The sequence below is a fragment of the Macaca mulatta genome, chromosome 12, assembly GCF_049350105.2.
Source record: "Macaca mulatta isolate MMU2019108-1 chromosome 12, T2T-MMU8v2.0, whole genome shotgun sequence".
NCBI classification, from domain to species: domain Eukaryota; kingdom Metazoa; phylum Chordata; class Mammalia; order Primates; family Cercopithecidae; genus Macaca; species Macaca mulatta.
In genome coordinates, this window is record NC_133417.1 from 64,444,702 (window position 1) to 64,457,062 (window position 12,361).

The window sequence follows — 12,361 nt, forward strand, 5'->3', positions numbered from 1 at the left end:
AATGGAGGATTTGAAACTGATTGACCCATCTTCTCCAGAAAAAGCCAAGCAGTCAATTTTGAAAGCAATGGAGGAAAGGAAGGATCCCATGACATTTTCTTTTCCTTCTAGTGGAAGAGGCATGGATGGGTTGGGGTGACCTTGAAAAGGCAGAACCATCCCAGATGTCAAATAGACTGGCTCTAATATAGAGCTCTAGCTCTACATTTGTTCTATAATGGGCTTATGCAGTCCTTCTTTTCTTGGATCTTTTCTTCCTGATCTGTGAATATTCAAAATTTAATTGTTCTTGATCTAGTTCAATGCTACCTAAACCAAAGGGCCTTTTCTAATTAATCCAACGAGAAGCCATCTCTCTCCTATTATGTACTTTCATAAATTGTTATCCATAGCTCTTCCAGAGCATGCTTGGAGAGAGCATTCAATAAAAGCTTGAAGAATGAAGGTAGATGCCTCCTCCTTTTCCTATTATTAATACTAGAATACAAGTATATCAAATATGTGCAATTCTCCTCTGGTGGGTGTCACTGAGTCATTTCACTTTTTCAAACAATGACTAAATTTTTTGTTTTGCTGGGTTACTAACACAGTATAGAAAAATTCAGTCAGGCCAGGCGTGGTGGCTCATGCCTGTAATCTCAGCACTTTGAGAGGCCAAGGTGGGCAGATCGTTTGAGTCCACGAGTTCAAGAGTAGCCTGGGAAACGTGCTAGAACCCCATCTCTACAAAAATACAAAAATTAGCCAGGCAAGGTGGCATAAGCCTGCAGTCCCAGCTACTTGGGGGACTAAGGCAGTGGAGATCACTTGAGCTCAGGAGGTTGAGGTAAACTGGAATCGTGCCACTGCACTCCAGCCTGGGCAACAGAGTGAGACCCTGTCTCCGAAAAAAAAAAAAAAGTAAAAATAAAAATTCAGTCTATTAACTCACACTTCTTCTTTTCTAAATATAATTATTTATGTAATGAGAACCAGAAAAGGCAGACAAATAAAATCCTAAACCTCCATTTTAGTCAAAAACTAAGAACTCCTCTTCATCAAGAAGTGGGGAAGGCAGGGAAAACCAGATTTGTTTGAATTTTCTTTCCTTTATTCTGTGATGAGATGCTAAAGAACAGAGAAATAAATGAAAGGACAATAGTCAAAAGGGAGAGAAGAGGACATAAAATAATTTACAAAACACCTGATGTAATCTCAAATAATGGGAAGTTAACTAATTACAGTTATGATCCTATGCAACTCAAAACTAAAATATAATGCATCATCCTTTAATAACCTTTGGATTTATTGTTTTTTAAAAAAGTACAGCCTACTATCAGCTAGATTAAATTTGGCCATATATTCTGTTATATTACGAACCTATCCAGCCATTTGTGAAGCCAAGAAAGAGTAAAATGCACTCTTAGGACTGGAACTCAACCTTGAAGTGCTGAGAGCTACTTTATCATCTAGTGTGGGGACAAACACATACATGCACATGTGAGCCTAACACCATGTGTGGAAACGCATCATTATAAATCACTCAGGTATTCACTTATTTTAACACACACAAATCAACACAGCTCCCTGTGATTCCTAAAAGGAGAGCTGAAATAGCATTTAACATTTTCTCCTCCCACCCTTCTCACTGAAAGCTTGAGATGTAAAGGTGTTCTCCTCTTCCCTTACAGTTATTACTGACAACATGCAGGAAACTATTATAGCTGTCCTAACTTACCAATACCATCTAAATACTGTAAGAGCCTACCTGCGCTTAATATTCCAAAAGTGACTCAAAATGCAAAAGAGACTCCTTATTAGATTCCTTCTAAAAAACTAGAGTAACTCTACAGTTTTAGGATTAGCATTATTCTAATCCAATTATAAAGTCCTGTCAATTTTCCCTTCTATCTTGCTTTACACCACCACTCATAAGCTAAAAGTATTATACTACTACTTTTCTACATATTAGATGACATTGTTTTAGACTAATTAATCACAATCTACTGTTAATGTTGTTTCCCAAAACTATGTATAATTATTAAAATATTATTAGCAATATTTTCAAATCAAGGATAATCCTGTTATTGATCTATGGACAAAATAATAAAACACATATTCCAAAAATTACAATAGTTGTAAAATCTAGGTTTGTTTGTTCGGTTCTGTCCAAGATTAACTATATGACAGGTAAGACATGACCTTTTACACTTGTTTCCTGCAATGCTTCTTCATTTTATTCAGCATTAAGTTTAAATTAAATATTTAAAATTGAACCTGTTCTGTGTTGCAAACACAGCTAAAATGAAGAGCTTCTGTAGCAGCAGTGACCAGATTTTAAATGCAGGTAGATCAATAAAAAAAAAAAAAAAAAAATCACCAAGCACAGGCTCCATGTGAGTGGAATGGTTTATAATAGCTTGCAAATGACTATGTGCTTGCTGTAACCAGCTGTTCTTAAATTATGAATATGCAACCAATTCATGTTAAAGCCAAATCCCAGCACTATTTCTACAGAGAAATCCCAGTAGTTTTGCTTGTTCTACATGTTAGCTCTGTTAAGGATACAAATAGCAGTAAGCTTCTGAACAAATAGGACCAAACTATTGGCATTTCATGCACTAGGTCCATTATCACAGCAGGGAATGTCAATCATTGGTACATTCCTATAACAGCTCAGGCAATATGACAATGATCTCGTAGGAAAAAAAAATCAAAATCTCTGCAGCATACTCAAAGTCCTTCTGACAACCTAATGCTTTCTTACTACAGCCAATCAGATTGTCAGACCTGACCTACTAGAAGACTTTCACCAAGCTTGAAATATTTAAAAACATCAATCATAAAAACAAAGACAGGACATTGAATTATACAGTATTAACCTCTAGGGTTTGCATACAAAGACCTTAGATTTATTTATGTCCTAGCGAGTTAAGAGCTTCAGTACACCGTTCTTTACACCAAACTGACTGCCAATTTGATGAACCTCTCTGCCCTCAGCAGGAGTGCACCATCTTTGATTAATGAGTGCATGTTTGTGGAAAAGTGTTAAGAGGAGAAAACAGGAAAAAACACACAATTATGTCTACACATAGCTGAAGTACCAATGCAAGAATAGATTTATCTTCAAACCAAATGCTCCTTTTTCTTATATGCCATGCACACATGTGCACAACACAAAATTAGTAAAGGTTCATATCTATGTTGCCGTCATTATTATTATCCCCAATATGCAATCATTTTTATTTGAATGAAATGTATTCAAAAGCCAAAGTACAAGTTGAATTTTATAAATTATAAAAACTATTTTTAAAAATTAACTTTACCTTTTAAAACAAATTGAAATACTCTTACCTTATATAGTAAAACTTTATGTGGAATAAAAACTACATTTTCACCTCATACTCTTATAAAACCCTATTAATGTTAAAAACTCAATATTTAACTTGTAAATATCCATACTTTTAAATATTTTACATTTCAAACTCTATCATGACTGCCACAAATCAAATAGCACTCAAAACATTTAAAAGTCATATATATTCATTTACTTTTCCTGTTTTCAATAAAGATGTGGCCAATATTTTATAACTCAATATGCAGTTGAAAATGAATTAAATATATTTATTACCCATAATTTCATACTTACTACGGTCAACAGAAAAACCTGTAAATCGAAGTTTTAACTTTTAAAATGACCTTTCTATTGAGAATTACCTTCCTTTAAGAAATCTGATGCCTGAAAATTTCTCCTTAAACTACAGGATGTTTATGTGTAGTACAATTAAGACTATATTATCTCTAAAAATAAACTAAGCACCAGGGGTACTTTAAAAAAATTTTTCACATTTCATACACAATTCAATGTACCATAATTTGATTTATATGAATATCTACCTCAACAAAAATATGTTATGAGTAAATACATTTCTTAAATATTGAGTCATAGTCAAAGGTAATAGAATTATTTTCTTTTTAAGGAGTTGTATGGCTACTATATAAAAAGGGTTGAGGCCGGGCGCGGTGGCTCAAGCCTGTAATCCCAGCACTTTGGGAGGCCGAGACGGGCGGATCACGAGGTCAGGAGATCGAGACCATCCTGGCTAACACGGTGAAACCCCGTCTCTATTAAGAAATACAAAAAACTAGCCGGGCGAGGTGGCGGGCGCCTGTAGTCCCAGCTACTCGGGAGGGTGAGGCCGGAGAATGGCGTAAACCCGGGAGGCGGAGCTTGCAGTGAGCTGAGATCCGGCCACTGCACTCCAGCCTGGTTGACAGAGCGAGACTCCGTCTCAAAAACAAACAAACAAACAAACAAACAAAAAAAAAGGGTTGAGAAAGCATAATGCCTGAATATAAATCTTAGCTTTAGTCACAGTAATGTACAACCTATTTAAAAGGAAAGTGTCTCTATAAACTCATGATTTCAGGAAATCATAATTCTGGAATCAGTGGCATATTAAAAGTGTTAAAAATTTATATTGTAGAGAAAGTTTTGAGCAAATTATATATTCTAATCAATTTCATATTTTATTTTTGTAATGGCAAACTATTTTAAGTGTTACAAATGTTATGCTCTTTGAAGAATTATTTAAATGCCTAATACACCTAAAGACCTACAAATTAAAAGTCAATAAATACTGGGACTAGAAAAATTCTCTTAACATAGTAATAAATAAACTATATTACATCCTTAAATCTTATTTACATGTATTTTTTTTAAATGTGTTTTTCTGTGTTGGGATTATCACTTTTCATTCTTCCTCTTTTCTCCCTCCCATTTCCTCTACCACCAAAAAACACCATGCAAATAATTAGAAAAAGTAGAATATGTGTAGGCACCAATGGGATGACACCATTTTAGTATCACATATTTAGTATCACACCATTTTAGTATCACATATTTAGTATCACACATTTTAGTATGATAGCTGAAACTACCAATAAAAGTTATAACAATAAAACATAATTTCAATTTTTAAAAATCATTGAATGTCTACAGTAAATTATTTTAGATCATAGTTTGTATGAATTTTTAAATAACATTCTAGCCTCATTATAAAGAAAAATTAAATACAAAACTGCCTCTTTCCCCAATAATTATTTCTTTTCTTTTCTGATTACCTCCTACAACAAAAGTTTAAAGAAACGGCCAAATGGATTAACATTTATTAAACAGGGCAGCAGTATTTTTAAAACTTCATGGTACAAAATACTTAATTTTATGTAACCAAAAAAACTCTTAAAATACCTAACTAGGTAACTTAATTTATCCCCCAGGAAATCAAATATATTAATAATCACTAAAACTTGATGGCATAATTCCTCTTAAGGGTCAAAATCACCATATTACTTTGTGCTCTATCATATTTCTTCTTTTGGTAGTTCTACTCAGAAACTATAACTTAAAATCCCTTCTCTGAGAAACCTTTAAACCTAAAAGTAATCAAGTTCCAAAATATACTTTCACTAATTCAAGGAGATAAGACAGAAATCCTGAACTTTCATGCAACTGTGATATCCTACATCTTGTATAGTAACACAAAAGTAGCAACAAAGACATTAACAATTGCAGTTCAAGCTGGGAGTGACTGTTCTGTTTCAATTCAATGACACCACTAATGGCTTCTTAGCAGCTCCATGAAATCAACCAGCTGTCAAGTTGATGCATCAGAAGGAACAGTTATGCACTCCCATAAGAAAAAGCAACACATCAGGATGTTTGGCAAAACATCTGCTCCTTTACACTGCAGTTCTATAATAAACATGCAAACAAAGAAATGGGAGAAAGGGCAACAGAATTAAAATTCTAAGGTTTCCATTACAGTCTTATGTGCATTTTAAATGAATGGCTTATAAAAAATAAAAACAAATTTCTACGAAGTTGAATACTTTAAGCTATTCGAAATTTTTTGAAAATGCTAAATATAATTACTCAGAGACTCTTCTAGAAAGAAAAAACTGCGTAAGAATCCATCTATTCTAAAAATTCAAAATAAACTATATTCAAGTAAAATCAGTATCATACTGTTACGTACAAAACTCAAAAATTAAAACTAAAATATATCCTTTCTTCACTTAATAAGTATTTCATAAATGATGCCAGCAGTATTCCAATAAATGCACTTTCAAGACTGAAGAGTTTAGAAGTGTTTTTTCATTAGTGTTTGCAAGAGTACATGGTACTACAGTTCGGCACTAATTTAATATGTGAGAACAGTGAAGCTACTATTATCTGGATTTTAAAATATGTACCCATTCCTATTTCTCTCCAATCATTGTAAGAACACAATATTAAGTTCTCATAAATAACTTTTTATTTTTAAAGCATACAATTTGATTTCCTAAAAAAAAAAAACTTCATCATCATCATAGGTTTAAAATAATTTTAAATTCAACCACTTGTTTCAAATACTTGTAAAAATTACTTTTTTCTATCTGAACCATACAAGTGTCTTAATGTTGTCCAAATTATTGATTATGCAGCACAGTGACAATAATATGTACAGTGTTTACAATAGGTGTGAGACATCAAATGTACTTAACTACCATTTTCTTAAACTGCTTATCCTCTGTTGCTTGCCATTTATAATCTGCCAAATCTTCTAGTCCTTTGTTGCATGTATAATTTAGAACCATCTGTTCTATGTGCTTTTAACTATTTAAACATTTTTCACCTACCTACAATTCACATAAATGGCAGACATTCAACTTTCTATATAGCATATTACATGAAGCAAATTCCTGGATAAATAACACCAAAGAAGACTGCTACAGAAATAAAAACATACCATATAGAACATAAATTTTTGTGTGTTAGACAAATCTTTTCAATGTATTCAGAATTGTTTCTATTAGCTTTTTTTAAGTTAATTGTAGTCAGTGTTTTTCCCTCAACCCAGAAGACAAAGAGAATGCAAATTAAATACAGACAGTTTCATGTCCTTGTTAGAAGAGACGTAAATATGCTGACTGAAAATGACTACAGGAGACAGAATTCCACTTTCCCATTCAATTTACAGTGCCTCTTATTTATATACTAGTCAGTGTATCATTAAGTTTGGTCATGTGACCAAACCAACTTTTGTGAGGCGAAAAACTATGTTAGACAAGCAAATTAAAACAGTGCTAGTTTTTATTGTTTATCTGTTCATAATGGCTGACAAAGAGTTTATAGCTAGCGATTATATCTTTTAAAATCAATTCTGCCTCTTAAATACTCAATTGTTTGACTTAATATCTGCTACTAAATTTTAAAAGTATCCATTATCTTAAGGTATTTTCCATAGTCATTTCTCTTCAAAATCTAAATAATAGAAAAAAAACCCTCACATCATTTTATTATAAACGGGGAGCCAGATAATCTAAAATAACCATACATAAATATTAACCAAGCTAATTTTCAAAAAATCCATAGGGGAGAGTAGAACAAATAAGAAAGGGATATACTGACTACAGGTAACAGTTGAAACCTTTAAATTGAAAAAAATACACAAAAACTAGGTAAATAACAAATGACGCACAAAAGTTTACCATTTTTTGCACAAAATCTTCCACCTGTTACCAAACATACAATACGCAGACTTCGTATACTCATTTTGAGAGCAAAACACAAATATAAGCCACACAACTTATCAGTAAGCTGTAAGTTACACAATCCTATACAACAGGAGAAAAATTAAGCAAAAAATGTACTCTTGGGAAAATTTCTCCATAAAGTTTACATGACGTCACTGGGCCCCCGGAACATTCCCTAAACTTTGAGCCTTATCCAGACACACTTCCTAATGCTTCTTTCCTTTCCTCAAAAATAAAAAAGAGACTTGGGAATAAAATTGCCCAAGATGGCGAAACGCTTGTTGTTTAGAGGGCAGGGAAAAAAATGGAGGATATTGTAATATACACAAAGGGATAAATTTCAACAACTCGGCCAAGGACTGCAGCTGCTTCCCTCTTTATAAGGAAGCAACAGACAAAAGATAAATACAGAGGGAGAAAGAAAAGAAGAGAACATCTCCCAAACAACAGACCCAGCTCTGACTCTTCAAACACTTCCTTCCCCTTCCCAAATCCCAATTCTGGGGTTCGTGAAACTACTTAAAGGGGAGGGAGCCGCGAAAGAGAACGGGGGCGGGGGGGAGGGGTAACGAGAAGATTAAAAGAGGGAAGCAGAGGAGTTGGGAGCTGGCGGTCGTTCCCGGGTAAGAACTGCTAAAAGATGAGACCAAGGCACAGACCTTACTGTATGAGAAGCAATGCTCCTCAAACCTTCTGCGTCCTGACATAGACCTTCCCAGGTATCCAGATCTTTTCCCAATCCCACCTGCCCCACCCCCACCCCCGCTCATCTTCAGTAAACTCAGAGCCTCCAGCTACACACGGGAGAGCTAGAGGCCCGAGCCGGGGAGTGGGGGTGGCAGACGCAGCTAATCAGTCCGAGAGGGAAGAGGGGGCGGAGGCAAAAAAGGGCAGCAGGAGGCGGACGGGGGTGGGGGGTGATCCAGAAACTACCCCGGCAGGGAGTGGGGGAGCAGCGGATATTCCGGGGTAGGAACGGCCATCGCAACGCTGACAGAGGTGGTTTTTTAAGAAGCAAAACTGTTGGCCGCGACCGAGCGCTGGAAGCCGAAGGGGAAGAGGAAGGAGACGCGAAGCCAAGGCGGCCGGCACAAAGGCGGCGGACTCGCGGCGGCAGCGCCTGCCCGGCCGGGAGCACACCCCGCGGCCCTACTCCAGCGAAGTCCCGCACCGGCTTCTAGGAATAAAGTTTACGTTCTCCTGATGCCGCACCCCCCACCTCCCACCCAGGACGGCACATCTCCGCGGCCTCCTCCCCCAAACTCCACTCGGGACCCCGAGAACCACCCCAGCCTTCCGGCCACCACAACAAAGAGCCGCACCGACCGGCGAGGGTAAACAGCGGCGGAGGGCGAGAGGGCGGCGGGGCGAGCGCCTCCACGCAGCAACTCCGGAGTCCCCCGCTTGCCCGAGCGCAGTTTCTCCGCTGCTGTTTCCACCAGCTTTGTAACACTGGGAATTTACATCCTCACCCGCACCCCTCACGCCCGAGGATTTTAAACTCACCTTTACTTTCGAACTGAGAGTTGCGGTAGATGGGATTTTTGCCTTTTCCCCAGATGGTTGAAGGTTAAGATTTTTGGAAACCCCACCACCTCCTTATTTCTATTATTATTTCTGCAAGAAAAGTAGAAAGAGAGTTGTAGTGGAGGTGAGATTTGTGATCGGGAAAGCCCTCGACTCCCTCCTTCTCCGTCTTCCGCCTCTCTCTCTCTGATTAGTTCCTATCCAGCAGCAGATTGAAGCAGGAGATGATTCTTCTCAAGGTTTGTTCAGCAGCTTCACTTCTAGGCGAAGGCTTCATGAACCAAGTGACGTCAACCAACAAGGCTTCTCTCTCTCTCCTCTCTCTAACAATGAAAGTTGCTGTTAACAAGGGAAAAAAAGAGAGAGAATTGTTTATACCATTTCAGTTCCAATAATAAATGACCTATCAGCTCCTAAAGGAGCTAAGGGAGGGGGTTGCTGCTTCTTTCCAAGAATACTGTAGCTTTGAGTTTGCACCGTTCCTTGTCCCAGGAAAAAGTTAAGCAACTTAAAATGTTTTGTTTTGCTTTTAAAGAAGACAGGACAGAAAATGGGACTTAAAACTTAGTTTTTTAAAAACAAAAGCTACAGAGTAGGGAGCATAGGTCAACTACCATCTCCACCTAAACTTTTTTTTGTTCCTAAACTCAGAATTCTACAAACCAAATAAATTAATATGCCGAGATTTCGCGGATGTTAAAACTCAAAAAGCAGGATGCAAGATGGTCCCGGGGTAAAATTCTGCTGCCTTTCTACGAACAAGTTAAACTGGCTGTGATGTTTACGCACTAAGTTAAAATAAAATTTAAATAAAAGACGTTAAAATAGTTACATGCACACACTGTAAAAGTTAATCTCGATAGCTTTTTTTCCAGTTTCTGAGAGGTTAGAAAAAAGCATAGCAAATTGTAGGCACTGAACACTTTTTAAAAATCAAGTTATGAGTAAGACTGGTAGCCCTTTGCTCCTTTAAACTACACACGCAGTCATATGCTATGTGTCTATCCCCAGAATCTCTTCCAACTCTGTTTTTACCCTTCCACTCCCCCAACCCCAACTCCCAAATCCTGCAACCAATCAAGTTAAACTAAAGATACAATAATCTTTAGTTATTGGTAGTAATGGGTGCCCCATTCCCTCCCGCACCCCATCCTATAGATTCCTAAAAAAAAAACAATTTTTTTTTAAAGCCTTAATCTTGATAACACTTTATTAGCCAAGAAGATACTTTTTTTTTTTTTTTTATAAGTTCGCTGAGGTACCGTTTTTTCCCTCCAGAACACAAGAAACTCTCAAAGTTCATATAACTAAATATTGCCTAATTTAATTTTCAGGATGAAGAGTAAGTAAAAATTAAGCTATCGGAGAATAATTTGATCATCTATGTATATTTTATACATTTGTGGATAGATGTATCTTAAAAGATGCTATTGTTTTATGTTTCCTCTTCAGCCACTGGCTGTGATTTTAATTGTGCTGGAGGATCTTCATTAGTATTAACACATGGGGAGATTTCACAAAGCTGCTTCATTAGGAAAAAAAAAAGCTTGGCAGACTAGGTCTTTTTGCATGCACTGAGAATGTCAGCCTTACCTCGGTCATTTGTAACATAATAAGTGCAAGTACAATGATTGCAATGCAGGAGCTCTGGGGGAAGGGCAGAAATACTGCCTGTCTAATAGGGATATCTGAAAAGAAGGCTGCTCATTACATAGTAAAATGTATGCTAAAAATTAGTGAAGATGATGTCTCAGGAGACTGATGCTAAATAAATTAATGTGCTGATATGTTTTTAATTATTATTTTTGTAGTAGTTTATTTCATTCTCAGGATTCACATTGAGCAGCAAAGCTGTGCTAGCACTTATTGATTTTTTTTCCCTGCCACATTCCCGGAATACAGATTTTAATCATTTCACTACACCACACTCAGTAATTTCATTAAAAAGTGGAATCTTCCATCCCCAGAAAAGCATTTAATTTCAATGACATACAATTTCTCTTTAAGCAGCAAACTGTCTCTACAGTAAAAACTGGCCTAAGGTTCAAATGCATAATTTAATCCTGAGTTTTCCATGCTCTGCATTCCTTTCAAGCTATAATTTGAGTAACTACCTAATAACTGTAATAAGGACAATAATTTCCTTATAATATATTATTAACTCATATTTAATTAACTCGGAGGCCAAGCTCTGTACATGTGTGACTGGGTCAACAGTTCTATAATCTCAAAATTTACTAATAATGTTCCAGAAGAAAAATATAGATTAAAATATACGTATGAATGCACTTAGTATCTAAGACTTCTATCCCAAGTCACATACAAAAAAGTTAATGCATTGTTCTATAATGGTGGTCATTAAATAAATAATATTTTTAAGTATGTGTAACTAAAAAATGGAATTCAGTGATATTTCTATGTGTAAAGTATTGAATATTAATATTTTAACAATCTATTACTGACACTTTACCTAATCATTAGCATTACTGTTGAAAATATTTAATTTTGAAAAGATAAGGAAAATGTGCTAGATTCAAGTTATCTTGATTTTCATAAAGAATTCTCCCAAAATATACTTTGCTTGAAATAAAGTTAAGTGGCACATTGTAACTTGAATAATTAAGAATACATCCTTTACTTAAATACTTCAAACAATATACTGCAAAGCATGGTTCAATTTTTGGTGACAATAATATTTTGAAAATTGGCATTGCAGATGCCACACTGGTTTCCCAAACAGTGGTTTCATAAGGATATGTAATTTATATTGCCTGGATTTTAGAAAAGAAAGCTGTGAAAAAAAAAATTTTAAGTAATAAAATTCATTAATTTAAATTGTGGAAATATGTCTAAACAGAAAAAACAGAATATATGTAATGAAAGTGATTACTATATAAAAACTCAAATCATTCCCCTGAGTAATTTTAGAATCATAATTCAAAAATTTTTATAAGAATATGTATATGCAGTTTCAAGCTGGAGCCACATACAACGCAGAGTTGTCTTTTACTTGATTGTACAAGGAAGTAACTTATAACAAAATAATCTTATCAAAAGGTTGGAAAAAAGGAGAAAAGGGGTGACAGTGAAAACCTTGATTTTAATGTCTTTTAAAAACATTTTAAAACATTTTTATTATGAAGGGCTCGTTATATACTTCAGGAAATATCTGTGACATTCTCAATGATGAAGTTATGTGGAAATCAGTAATTAACAAAATAGTTGGTAAACGACTGACAGATATCTCAAATTCATAAATATTTCTCTATTTCAGTAA

The 12,361-nt window shown here is 35.6% G+C and overlaps 1 protein-coding gene and 1 long non-coding RNA gene across 43 annotated transcripts in view; one reads left to right on the forward strand and one right to left on the reverse strand.

Annotated features, from left to right (window-relative positions):
* BAZ2B (bromodomain adjacent to zinc finger domain 2B) overlaps positions 1-9,370 on the reverse strand; it is a 315,913-nt gene extending 306,543 nt beyond the window's left edge. For 25 of the 42 annotated variants that reach the window (XM_077957047.1, XM_077957045.1, XM_077957032.1 and 22 more), the window contains exon 1: positions 9,064-9,370. The gene's annotated coding sequence lies outside the window, so the exon portion shown is untranslated. Of the gene's footprint in view, positions 1-8,216; positions 8,382-9,063 lie in introns of those variants that run through there. The other 17 variants (XM_077957046.1, XM_077957033.1, XM_077957027.1 and 14 more) reach the window with 1 other exon arrangement.
* On the forward strand, positions 8,120-11,919 carry LOC100423656 (uncharacterized). Its single transcript, XR_001438591.3, has 2 exons — positions 8,120-8,276; positions 8,570-11,919. It is a non-coding gene; the product is annotated as an uncharacterized LOC100423656 (long non-coding RNA).
* Positions 11,920-12,361: the final 442 nt, after the last annotated feature.